Source organism: Carcharhinus amblyrhynchos, chromosome 29, assembly GCF_965287045.1.
Source record: "Carcharhinus amblyrhynchos chromosome 29, sCarAmb.v2.hapA, whole genome shotgun sequence".
NCBI classification, from domain to species: Eukaryota; Metazoa; Chordata; class Chondrichthyes; order Carcharhiniformes; family Carcharhinidae; genus Carcharhinus; species Carcharhinus amblyrhynchos.
In genome coordinates this window covers 21,371,118-21,385,561 of record NC_137352.1, presented here as the reverse complement: position 1 = coordinate 21,385,561, position 14,444 = coordinate 21,371,118, and the positions used below count along the sequence as shown (strand labels likewise).

Sequence of the window (14,444 nt, the reverse complement as noted above, 5' to 3'; positions counted from 1 at the left end):
AGAGAGAGAGACACACACACACACGGGGAGAGAACGAGCGAGAGAGAGAGCGAGAGAGACACACACACACACGGGGAGAGAACGAGCGAGAGAGAGAGCGAGAGAGACACACACACACACGGGGAGAGAACGAGCGAGAGAGAGAGCGAGAGAGACACACACACACACGGGGAGAGAACGAGCGAGAGAGAGAGCGAGAGAGACACACACACACACGGGGAGAGAACGAGCGAGAGAGAGAGCGAGAGAGACACACACACACACGGGGAGAGAACGAGCGAGAGAGAGAGCGAGAGAGACACACACACACACGGGGAGAGAACGAGCGAGAGAGAGAGCGAGAGAGACACACACACACACGGGGAGAGAACGAGCGAGAGAGAGAGCGAGAGAGACACACACACACACGGGGAGAGAACGAGCGAGAGAGAGAGCGAGAGAGACACACACACACACGGGGAGAGAACGAGCGAGAGAGAGAGCGAGAGAGACACACACACACACGGGGAGAGAACGAGCGAGAGAGAGAGCGAGAGAGACACACACACACACGGGGAGAGAACGAGCGAGAGAGAGAGCGAGAGAGACACACACACACACGGGGAGAGAACGAGCGAGAGAGAGAGCGAGAGAGACACACACACACACGGGGAGAGAACGAGCGAGAGAGAGAGCGAGAGAGACACACACACACACGGGGAGAGAACGAGCGAGAGAGAGAGCGAGAGAGACACACACACACACGGGGAGAGAACGAGCGAGAGAGAGAGCGAGAGAGACACACACACACACGGGGAGAGAACGAGCGAGAGAGAGAGCGAGAGAGACACACACACACACGGGGAGAGAACGAGCGAGAGAGAGAGCGAGAGAGACACACACACACACGGGGAGAGAACGAGCGAGAGAGAGAGCGAGAGAGACACACACACACACGGGGAGAGAACGAGCGAGAGAGAGAGCGAGAGAGACACACACACACACGGGGAGAGAACGAGCGAGAGAGAGAGCGAGAGAGACACACACACACACGGGGAGAGAACGAGCGAGAGAGAGAGCGAGAGAGACACACACACACACGGGGAGAGAACGAGCGAGAGAGAGAGCGAGAGAGACACACACACACACGGGGAGAGAACGAGCGAGAGAGAGAGCGAGAGAGACACACACACACACGGGGAGAGAACGAGCGAGAGAGAGAGCGAGAGAGACACACACACACACGGGGAGAGAACGAGCGAGAGAGAGAGCGAGAGAGACACACACACACACGGGGAGAGAACGAGCGAGAGAGAGAGCGAGAGAGACACACACACACACGGGGAGAGAACGAGCGAGAGAGAGAGCGAGAGAGACACACACACACACGGGGAGAGAACGAGCGAGAGAGAGAGCGAGAGAGACACACACACACACGGGGAGAGAACGAGCGAGAGAGAGAGCGAGAGAGACACACACACACACGGGGAGAGAACGAGCGAGAGAGAGAGCGAGAGAGACACACACACACACGGGGAGAGAACGAGCGAGAGAGAGAGCGAGAGAGACACACACACACACGGGGAGAGAACGAGCGAGAGAGAGAGCGAGAGAGACACACACACACACGGGGAGAGAACGAGCGAGAGAGAGAGCGAGAGAGACACACACACACACGGGGAGAGAACGAGCGAGAGAGAGAGCGAGAGAGACACACACACACACGGGGAGAGAACGAGCGAGAGAGAGAGCGAGAGAGACACACACACACACGGGGAGAGAACGAGCGAGAGAGAGAGCGAGAGAGACACACACACACACGGGGAGAGAACGAGCGAGAGAGAGAGCGAGAGAGACACACACACACACGGGGAGAGAACGAGCGAGAGAGAGAGCGAGAGAGACACACACACACACGGGGAGAGAACGAGCGAGAGAGAGAGCGAGAGAGACACACACACACACGGGGAGAGAACGAGCGAGAGAGAGAGCGAGAGAGACACACACACACACGGGGAGAGAACGAGCGAGAGAGAGAGCGAGAGAGACACACACACACACGGGGAGAGAACGAGCGAGAGAGAGAGCGAGAGAGACACACACACACACGGGGAGAGAACGAGCGAGAGAGAGAGCGAGAGAGACACACACACACACGGGGAGAGAACGAGCGAGAGAGAGAGCGAGAGAGACACACACACACACGGGGAGAGAACGAGCGAGAGAGAGAGCGAGAGAGACACACACACACACGGGGAGAGAACGAGCGAGAGAGAGAGCGAGAGAGACACACACACACACGGGGAGAGAACGAGCGAGAGAGAGAGCGAGAGAGACACACACACACACGGGGAGAGAACGAGCGAGAGAGAGAGCGAGAGAGACACACACACACACGGGGAGAGAACGAGCGAGAGAGAGAGCGAGAGAGACACACACACACACGGGGAGAGAACGAGCGAGAGAGAGAGCGAGAGAGACACACACACACACGGGGAGAGAACGAGCGAGAGAGAGAGCGAGAGAGACACACACACACACGGGGAGAGAACGAGCGAGAGAGAGAGCGAGAGAGACACACACACACACGGGGAGAGAACGAGCGAGAGAGAGAGCGAGAGAGACACACACACACACGGGGAGAGAACGAGCGAGAGAGAGAGCGAGAGAGACACACACACACACGGGGAGAGAACGAGCGAGAGAGAGAGCGAGAGAGACACACACACACACGGGGAGAGAACGAGCGAGAGAGAGAGACACACACACACACGGGGAGAGAACGAGCGAGAGAGAGACACACACACACACGGGGAGAGAACGAGCGAGAGAGAGAGACACACACACACGGGGAGAGAACGAGCGAGAGAGAGACACACACACACACGGGGAGAGAACGAGCGAGAGAGAGACACACACACACGGGGAGAGAACGAGCGAGAGAGAGACACACACGGGGAGAGAACGAGCGAGAGAGAGACACACACGGGGAGAGAACGAGCGAGAGAGAGACCACACACGGGGAGAGAACGAGCGAGAGAGAGACACACACGGGGAGAGAACGAGCGAGAGAGAGACACACACGGGGAGAGAACGAGCGAGAGAGAGACACACACGGGGAGAGAACGAGCGAGAGAGAGACACACACGGGGAGAGAACGAGCGAGAGAGAGACCACACACGGGGAGAGAACGAGCGAGAGAGAGACACACACGGGGAGAGAACGAGCGAGAGAGAGACACACACGGGGAGAGAACGAGCGAGAGAGAGACACACACGGGGAGAGAACGAGCGAGAGAGAGACACACACGGGGAGAGAACGAGCGAGAGAGAGACACACACGGGGAGAGAACGAGCGAGAGAGAGACACACACGGGGAGAGAACGAGCGAGAGAGAGACACACACGGGGAGAGAACGAGCGAGAGAGAGACACACACGGGGAGAGAACGAGCGAGAGAGAGACACACACGGGGAGAGAACGAGCGAGAGAGAGACACACACGGGGAGAGAACGAGCGAGAGAGAGACACACACGGGGAGAGAACGAGCGAGAGAGAGACACACACGGGGAGAGAACGAGCGAGAGAGAGACACACACGGGGAGAGAACGAGCGAGAGAGAGACACACACGGGGAGAGAACGAGCGAGAGAGAGACACACACGGGGAGAGAACGAGCGAGAGAGAGACACACACGGGGAGAGAACGAGCGAGAGAGAGACACACACGGGGAGAGAACGAGCGAGAGAGAGACACACACGGGGAGAGAACGAGCGAGAGAGAGACACACACGGGGAGAGAACGAGCGAGAGAGAGACACACACGGGGAGAGAACGAGCGAGAGAGAGACACACACGGGGAGAGAACGAGCGAGAGAGAGACACACACGGGGAGAGAACGAGCGAGAGAGAGACACACACGGGGAGAGAACGAGCGAGAGAGAGACACACACGGGGAGAGAACGAGCGAGAGAGAGACACACACGGGGAGAGAACGAGCGAGAGAGAGACACACACGGGGAGAGAACGAGCGAGAGAGAGACACACACGGGGAGAGAACGAGCGAGAGAGAGACACACACGGGGAGAGAACGAGCGAGAGAGAGACACACACGGGGAGAGAACGAGCGAGAGAGAGACACACACGGGGAGAGAACGAGCGAGAGAGAGACACACACGGGGAGAGAACGAGCGAGAGAGAGACACACACGGGGAGAGAACGAGCGAGAGAGAGACACACACGGGGAGAGAACGAGCGAGAGAGAGACACACACGGGGAGAGAACGAGCGAGAGAGAGACACACACGGGGAGAGAACGAGCGAGAGAGAGACACACACGGGGAGAGAACGAGCGAGAGAGAGACACACACGGGGAGAGAACGAGCGAGAGAGAGACACACACGGGGAGAGAACGAGCGAGAGAGAGACACACACGGGGAGAGAACGAGCGAGAGAGAGACACACACGGGGAGAGAACGAGCGAGAGAGAGACACACACGGGGAGAGAACGAGCGAGAGAGAGACACACACGGGGAGAGAACGAGCGAGAGAGAGACACACACGGGGAGAGAACGAGCGAGAGAGAGACACACACGGGGAGAGAACGAGCGAGAGAGAGACACACACGGGGAGAGAACGAGCGAGAGAGAGACACACACGGGGAGAGAACGAGCGAGAGAGAGACACACACGGGGAGAGAACGAGCGAGAGAGAGACACACACGGGGAGAGAACGAGCGAGAGAGAGACACACACGGGGAGAGAACGAGCGAGAGAGAGACACACACGGGGAGAGAACGAGCGAGAGAGAGACACACACGGGGAGAGAACGAGCGAGAGAGAGACACACACGGGGAGAGAACGAGCGAGAGAGAGACACACACGGGGAGAGAACGAGCGAGAGAGAGACACACACGGGGAGAGAACGAGCGAGAGAGAGACACACACGGGGAGAGAACGAGCGAGAGAGAGACACACACGGGGAGAGAACGAGCGAGAGAGAGACACACACGGGGAGAGAACGAGCGAGAGAGAGACACACACGGGGAGAGAACGAGCGAGAGAGAGACACACACGGGGAGAGAACGAGCGAGAGAGAGACACACACGGGGAGAGAACGAGCGAGAGAGAGACACACACGGGGAGAGAACGAGCGAGAGAGAGACACACACGGGGAGAGAACGAGCGAGAGAGAGACACACACGGGGAGAGAACGAGCGAGAGAGAGACACACACGGGGAGAGAACGAGCGAGAGAGAGACACACACGGGGAGAGAACGAGCGAGAGAGAGACACACACGGGGAGAGAACGAGCGAGAGAGAGACACACACGGGGAGAGAACGAGCGAGAGAGAGACACACACGGGGAGAGAACGAGCGAGAGAGAGACACACACGGGGAGAGAACGAGCGAGAGAGAGACACACACGGGGAGAGAACGAGCGAGAGAGAGACACACACGGGGAGAGAACGAGCGAGAGAGAGACACACACGGGGAGAGAACGAGCGAGAGAGAGACACACACGGGGAGAGAACGAGCGAGAGAGAGACACACACGGGGAGAGAACGAGCGAGAGAGAGACACACACGGGGAGAGAACGAGCGAGAGAGAGACACACACGGGGAGAGAACGAGCGAGAGAGAGAGACACACACACGGGGAGAGAATGAGCGAGAGAGAGAGACACACACACGGGGAGAGAATGAGCGAGAGAGAGACACACACACACGGGGAGAGAACGAGCGAGAGAGAGACACACACACACAGGGAGAGAACGAGCGACACACACACACACACACACACACACACAGGGAGAGAACGAGCGAGAGAGAGAGAGACACACACACACACACACACACACACACACACACACACACACACACACACACACAGGGAGAGAACAAGCAAGAGAGACAGACACACACACACACACACACACACACAGGGAGAGAACGAGCAAGAGAGACAGAGACACACACACACACACACACACACACACACACAGGGAGAGCGCGAGCGAGAGAGACAGAGACACACACACACACACACACACACACACACACACACACACACAGGGAGAGAGCGAGCGAGAGAGACAGAGACACACACACACACACACACATACACACACACACACACACACACACAGGGAGAGCGCGAGCGAGAGAGACAGAGACACACACACACACACACACACAGGGAGAGAGCGAACGAGAGAGACACACACACAGGGAGAGAACGAGCGAGCGAGAGACACACACACACACACACACAGCGAGAGAACGAGCGAGAGAGAGACACACACACATAGGGAGAGAACGAGCGAGAGAGAGAGAGAGACACACACACACACACACACACACACACACACACACAGGGAGAGAACGAGCGAGAGAGAGAGAGAGACACACACACACACACACACAGGGAGAGAACGAGCGAGAGAGAGAGACACACACACACACACACACACACACACACACACACACGGAGAGAACGAGCGAGAGAGAGACACACACGGGGAGAGAACGAGCGAGAGAGAGAGACACACACACGGGGAGAGAACGAGCGAGAGAGAGACACACACACACAGGGAGAGAACGAGCGACACACACACACACACACACACACACACAGGGAGAGAACGAGCGAGAGAGAGACACACACACACACACACACACACACAGGGAGAGAACAAGCAAGAGAGACAGACACACACACAGGGAGAGAACGAGCAAGAGAGACAGAGACACACACACACACACACACACACACACAGGGAGAGCGCGAGCGAGAGAGACAGAGACACACACACACACACACACACACACACACACACACACACACACACACACACACACACACAGGGAGAGAGCGAGCGAGAGAGACAGAGACACACACACACACACACAGGGAGAGCGCGAGCGAGAGAGACAGAGACACACACACACAGGGAGAGAGCGAACGAGAGAGACACACACACAGGGAGAGAACGAGCGAGCGACACACACACACACAGCGAGAGAACGAGCGAGAGAGAGACACACACACATAGGGAGAGAACGAGCGAGAGAGAGAGAGAGACACACACACACACACAGGGAGAGAACGAGCGAGAGAGAGAGAGACACACACACACACACACACGGAGAGAACGAGCGAGAGAGAGAGAGAGACACACACACACACACACACACACACACACGGAGAGAACGAGAGACACACACACACAGGGAGAGAACGAGCGAGAGAGAGAGAGACACACACACACACAGGGAGAGAACGAGCGAGAGAGAGACACACACACACACAGGGAGAGAACGAGTGAGAGAGACAGAGACACACACACACACACACACACACAGGGAGAGAACAAGCGAGAGAGACAGAGACACACACACACACACACACACACACACACACACACACACAGGGAGAGAACGAGCGAGAGACAGAGACACACACACAGGGAGAGAACAAGCGAGAGAGACAGAGACACACACACACACACAGGGAGAGAGCGAGCGAGAGAGACACACACACACAGGGAGAGAGCGAGAGACAGACACACACAGTGAAAGAGCGAGCGAGAGAGAGACACACACACACACACACACACACACACACACGGAGAGAGCGAGCGAGAGAGACACACACACACGGAGAGAGCGAGCGAGAGAGACACACACACAGAGAGAGAGAGAGCGAGAGGGAGACAGCGAGCGAGAGAGAGACACACACACACACGGAGAGAGAGCGCGAGCGAGACACACACACACACACACACACGGAGAGCGCGAGCGAGAGAGACAGAGACACACACACACACACACACACACACACACACACAGAGAGAGCGAGCGAAGAGACAGAGACACACACACACACACACAGGGAGACAGCGAGCGAGAGAGACAGACACACGCACACATAAGGGGGGAGAGAGAGACACACACACGCACACACACACAGGGGGGGGAGAGAGAGAGAGAGAGAGAGAAACACACGCACACACAAGGGGGGGGGGGAAGAGAGAGAGAGAGAGAGAGAGAGAGAGAGACACATGCACAGACAAGGGGGGGGAGAGAGAGAGAGAGACAGACAGACACGCACACACAAGGGGGGGGAGAGAGAGAGAGAGACACGCACACACAAGGGGAGAGAGAGAGAGAGAGACACACGCACACACAAGGGTGGAGAGAGAGAGAGAGAGAGAGACACACGCACACACAAGGGGGGGGGGAGGAGAGAGAGAGAGAGAGACACACGCACAGACAAGGGGAGAGAGAGAGAGACAGACAGACAGACACGCACACACAAGGGGGGGAGAGAGAGAGAGAGAGACACGCACACACAAGGGGGGAGAGAGAGAGAGAGACACACGCACACACAAGGGGAGAGAGAGAGAGACAGACAGACAGACACGCACACACAAGGGGGGAGAGAGAGAGAGAGAGAGAGAGACACACGCACACACAAGGGGAGAGAGAGAGAGAGAGACACACGCACACACAAGGGGGGGGAAGAGAGAGAGAGAGAGAGAGAGAGAGAGAGAGACACACACACAGACAGAGAAGAATTAGATTATGGCCAATCTTTAATATTTTCCAAAGTATATTTACCTGGAGAGTAGGAGGTGAAGGCATGATTTTTAAGACTACAAAAATGCAGAGAAGACTGTTGATGCAACGTATGGATTAATTTGCAATTCCAGACTAACCTTTTGACTTCATTTCCATAGTTGCAAAGCTAATAAATAGGAGACACGGTTATTTTGAAAAAGCATCAGATTTTGAAGGGTACTCATTCTTACTTAACAAAATTCATCTTATGTTTGATCCAAATTTACCTCAAAACGTCTTCAGAGAATTAGATGTGACCATGAGAGTTATGTGGATTTTTATTATTGACCTGATATTCATTTAACAAACACATCGCCTACTCAAAATGGACCAAACTGTATTCTGTGAATACCAACCTGACTGAAATGTGACTCATTGTTTCATATCGTTAAAACTATAAACTAAATCATGAAATAATAAATGTGTCCGGTCTTAGGAGCTGTCATATTATTTCTATCTTTCAAAAAATATGAAATGTTAATGCTTTACTGCCATACAAAGTGAATTTGTTCTTCAATCTCATTAAACAGACAATCCAAAAATATGAAAACAATCATGCTAACTGCATTCGTCAAAAGCAAATTCTCTGCTTTAACATCCCTTGATATAGCCTGGATTTTTAAATCAAATTTTAAAGTTGGCAGCTGTTGCCATTTAAAAAGAATACCAATTGCAAAATCTAGTTGTTGAGTTATAACTATTGAGCTTACACTGGTACAAGAAATCAACATATTCTGTTACCTAGTTTTCCAAGGCAAATAGCATTTCCTTAATAAAAAAAGAAATGCAGTTACATTTTGCTCATGTTAGATATTCTGAACTGCTATAGTTATCAAAGTACATTGAATGTAAATGCATAGAAGCTGGTTTGTGTTTAAAACAATGAAATTTATTGAAAGTTGTAGAGATATGGAATAACTATCACACAACACTGCACTGAATTTTTAGTAGGAATCTGTTTTTTTGCTGTATACACAGCAATGTCTCAAAACATTCCACAATTTTAATTTAATTACTGATTTTTAGCATGATCCTACAGTATTGGCTACATAAGAAATAGGAGCAGGAGTAGGCCATCTAGCCCTTTGAGCCTGCCCCGCCATTCAATAAGATCATGGCTGATCTGTCGTGGCTCAGTTCCACATTCCCGCCCTCTCCCCATAACCCTTAATCCCCTCGCTTATCAAAAACCCATCAATCCGCGTCTTAAAAATATTTAGCGAGGCAGCCTCCACCACTTCAACGGGCAGAGAATTCCAGAGATTCACCACCCTTTGAGTGAAGAAGTTCCTCCTCAACTCTGTTCTAAACCGCCCCTCCTTTATCTTGAGGCTGTGCCCCCTAGTCCTACTGTCCTTTCTGAGCAGGAAGAGTCTCTCCACCTCTATCCTATCCATCCCATTCATCATCTTATATGTCTCAATGAGATCTCCCCTCATTCTTCTAAACTCTAACGAGTACAAGCCTAGTTTATTCAGCCTCTCCTCATAGCTCAACCCCCTCAACTCCGGCATCAGCCTAGTAAACCTCCTCTGCACTCCCTCCAAGGCCTAGCACCCATTGACCCCCACTCTCTGCCTATTTGACAGCCAATCCTCTATCCACGCTAACACCCTACCCCCAACTCCATGCCCCCTTACCTTCTGCAATAACCTCTTGCGAGGTACCTTGTCAAACGCCTTCTGAAAATCAAGACAGACCACATCCACCAGCTCCCCTCTATCCACCGCCCTAGACACATCCTCATAGAACTCCAAAAAATGTGTCAGACACGACTTCCCCTTAACGAAACCGTGCTGCGTCTGCTCTATCAAGCAATTCCCCTCAAGATGCCTCGCTATTTCCTCCTTGATGACGGATTCTAACATTTTACCTACAACAGACGTTAAACTAACCGGCCTATAATTCCCTGCCTTTTGCCTGCCACCATTCTTAAACAACGGCGTAACATTAGCCGTTTTCCAATCTTCCGGCACTTCCCTGGAATCCAGCGACGTTTGGAAAATAACCACCAAGGCATCCACTATACCTCCGCCATTTCTTTCAGAACCCTCGGATGCATTCCATCCGGTCCTGGGGACTTGTCCACAATCAGTCCCTCCAGTCTGTCGAGCACCGCCTCTCTAGTAACAATGATGTCATTGAGACCTCCTACCATCTTTCCATTGCTAACACCCGGCAAATTATTCACGTCCTCCTCCGTGAAGGCCGAAACAAAAAAGTTATTCAAGGCCTCAGCCATTTCCCCATCCCCTACCACTAAGTCCCCCCTCTCATCCTCTAAGGGTCCAACATTCACCCTAGCCAGCCTCTTCCTTTTTATATATTTATAAAAACTCTTGCTATCCTTTTTTATATTAAGCGCTAGCCCAGCTTCATAGTTTCTCCTACCCTTCTTTATCAACTTCTTTGTCAATCTTTGTTGACATTTAAACCTCTCCCAATCCTCTTCTCGCCCACTACTCTTAGCTACTCTAAACGCCTCCGCTTTTAATTTAACACTTTCCTTCACCTCCTTCGTTATCCACGGCTTATTACCTCTCCTCCTACGGTCCTTTTTAACCATCGGAATAAATTTCTGCTGAGCACCAAGAAAGATCTCCTTAAAGATCCTCCACTGCTCCTCAGCAGACCTACCTTCCAACGCGCTCCCCCAGTCAACATTCGCCAATTCTTCTCTCATCCTTCCGTACTCCCCTCTGTTCAAACAAAGGACGCGTGTCCGGGAACCCACATCATTGTACTGGACATACTAAGATAGATGAAGCAAATGCCTTCTTCCCTAATCAATTCACCAGATAATAATTCAAACTGAGCAAAAGCTCTCTCATTAGATAAGGTCATATTTATTATCAATCACCAGTCAAGAAACTAACAAATCCATGAAGGTGCAAACAACAAACAAGTACATAAATACAGGAACAAAAGACAATAAGTTCACATAGTTGTGTCTGCAACTTATCCAGTTTTTGTTGAGTACAATATTAGGAAATGGGACGCACAACCTTATTTTAAATGGATTAATGCCTCCATGAAATCATAATGCAAGGACTGCTTAAAAATGTGTTAAGCATGAAATGAATATCACGGAATATAATCTCAGGTAAACGTATCAACTGCAAAATCCGGTGTTATATACTCCTATATCTTGGAAATAAAAACATATGTGTGTCATTACATGTAAATCAGATTGTATTATATTTGCAACACCAATAAATTTTACATACTAGCTTGTTGGACTGTAATAACATTGGCAGTATCCTGCTTGGGCTGTTCCCTGTGATAAAGAGTGGGGCATCATATGTTTATCAATGATATTTTGTTCAGAGTATCAGCTATTCATTGAAGATATTCTTTATTTTAATAACATAAGTGAGCAATGATTTGCAGTTTGGTTTTAAAGCAGTTGTTTCTTTTGAAAGGAAGTGCAACATTCACATGTATTTTCAAAACATTGTTTTTTAAAAATTTCCCCTAGAGGCCAGCTTCCTTGTTTTCAAGGCATGAGCTCATCAATACACAACAATTAAGAATGTTTCAAAACATTTTTACTTAGAAAGGCCATTACATCCAAACAATTTTGCAAAACATTGGTTCATACATCACGTGCATGCAATGCATAAGACTAACAGCAGAACTATGAAATTTTACTTAGACTTCAATATTTCAATACTTAGTCACATTACTAGTTTCCCCAGATTTCCTGCTACCATTGTAATAGTAGCAAATTAGGATTAATGAATAATAGCCATGGTATTCTAATTCTGGAATACTACACAGTAAGGACAAACAAATGATAGCTTAATTAAGCATTTTTAATTGAAGTTAATCACCACTTAGAGACAATAAAAAGAACATTTTTTAGCAGAACATTTTATAGTATTTATATATAGATACTAGAATCAATTTACAAAACACTATGACATTTATGACATTAAATGTTGTCATAAATTTCAGATAGCATAGCCAGTAAGAACTGTTTCAGTGGATGAAAATATTACTTCAACCCACTGATGAAATTATATTAACTCTAATTGATGCTCTGGAAGTGATTATAAGATGGGATTCTAACATCTATGTATGATATTGTAAATCTAAACTTCAAACCTCAAGATCAGAAAGCTGCTTTTTAATCACTCTATTCTTTCAAAAATACCTTTAAACTGTGCAAGCTGCTACATTCAGTTATGTTTGCCCATTTTTTGTACCCAACATGAATTCCAACCTAAAATATATCTATATTAAAGGTATGATAGCATTCAAACTGAAGAATTAATAATATCACCAACATTACTGCAAATATCTTAAGATATGATTTGTAATTGACTGACAGGAAAATCCAAATGCAGTATGTAGTACTACCTTACGAGTTCTCATTTTGGATTTATCTTGTGAGTTTCATTTATTTGAGGCAGTATCCCTCCACTACAGGGTTAAATGAGCCAAGAGAATCCGATTGTGTTATTAACTGGTACTTCTCCAGTTCATAAGTAGCCTTTGGATCATCTATGAACAAACTGTTTTTGAAAAAATTCAATACAGCAGCTAAACAGCTGCATTTGGGCAGTTAAATTGTCAACAGATTTATAAACAGAAAAAAAAACTTAAGAAATTTGTAGGAGTTTAATGTTCATAATTATTTCTAAAGCGTTTTACAGTTCAGAACAATGTTTTTTCAGATAATTTTACCCCACCAAGAAGTTTACCTTTAGCATTGAAATTTGGTTTATTTGCATGCTACTAGGCAAATTACAAGGTGCACCAACAGGTAAATCAACTGAACACACTGTTTCACAAATTTAACCCCACTAATTCCTGGGAATATAGAAACATTCTGATAAACAGTTATTCCCCAAATGGGGGCACAACAGCAATTGATAACGTATGACATGCACTTTTTCAACTAAAAAAAATCAAGATCAACATTTTGATCTAATATTCCTATCCTGAAGTATATTCCCATTGCCACATCTGCAAAAAATCCCTCCCACTGCTAGATACGAGAGGCAAGAAGGCATGACAAAGACCAAGCAAAACATATACCCAGCTAACTATACGTTTTGTTTCATTTGACAGGAATTTAAAGTATATTGAAGATTGCAGCGCATTTAAGGTTCAAAAAAAATTGGGGAGGGGGGGCGTGCGGTTGCAAGGGAATAGATGTGAAAGAGTACCTTCTGGAAAATGTTTTGGACTGCAACCAAAGCTTGCAGCAGGTACCATTTTTCTGCTGATGTGATGAGAACAACCGACTTGTCCAAAAACAAAAGTTTACCACTCACGAACCAAAAATAACAAATCCCAACAAAAATCCGCAATATCCTGAAATGCACACAAGGGCCATATGCTCGGAAGGAAGGGCACTGGAGCAAACAGCACACAGCTGCCGTCCTACTTGCTGGCTTGGCTTTGCTCTCGACAAACGCCACAGTTACGTTTGGCAGAAACCCGTTAAAGTGCAAAAACCTGGAGTGGACAACCAACCAGTGCAAAAACTGGCTGGATAATCCTCTCTTTCTCTCTCTCTGTCAGCCTGTCCTACCTGGGATGTCTCAAGCCGGCCGGGGAAGGCGGTTTGTTCCTCAGGTGCTGGAGCTGCTGGAGCGACCTCACCGAGATGTTCTTGAACAAACTGTCCTCAGCCGCGTCCTCCAGCTTCAGCTGCGGTATGATGTGACCCGGGTTGGCGAAAGCCATGCTGCCACTGTTGTGTCGCTTCAGTTTATTTTGAACGATATATTCGAAATTAAATATATACTTATATATGTGCGTTTGTGTATGTGTCTCCAATTAATAATATCCTGTCATAGCTTTCCCCGAAGACACGTGAGCCCGTTGCTTATTGTTGATG

General features: G+C 49.8%; 1 protein-coding gene across 1 annotated transcript in view; it reads right to left on the bottom strand.

Moving 5' to 3' along the window:
* gramd1ba (GRAM domain containing 1Ba) overlaps window positions 1–14,222 on the bottom strand; it is a 689,080-nt gene extending 674,858 nt beyond the window's left edge. Inside the window, exon 1 of the mRNA XM_080214716.1 lies at window positions 14,136–14,222. The gene's annotated coding sequence lies outside the window, so the exon portion shown is untranslated. The remainder of the gene's footprint in view (window positions 1–14,135) is intronic.
* Window positions 14,223–14,444: the final 222 nt, after the last annotated feature.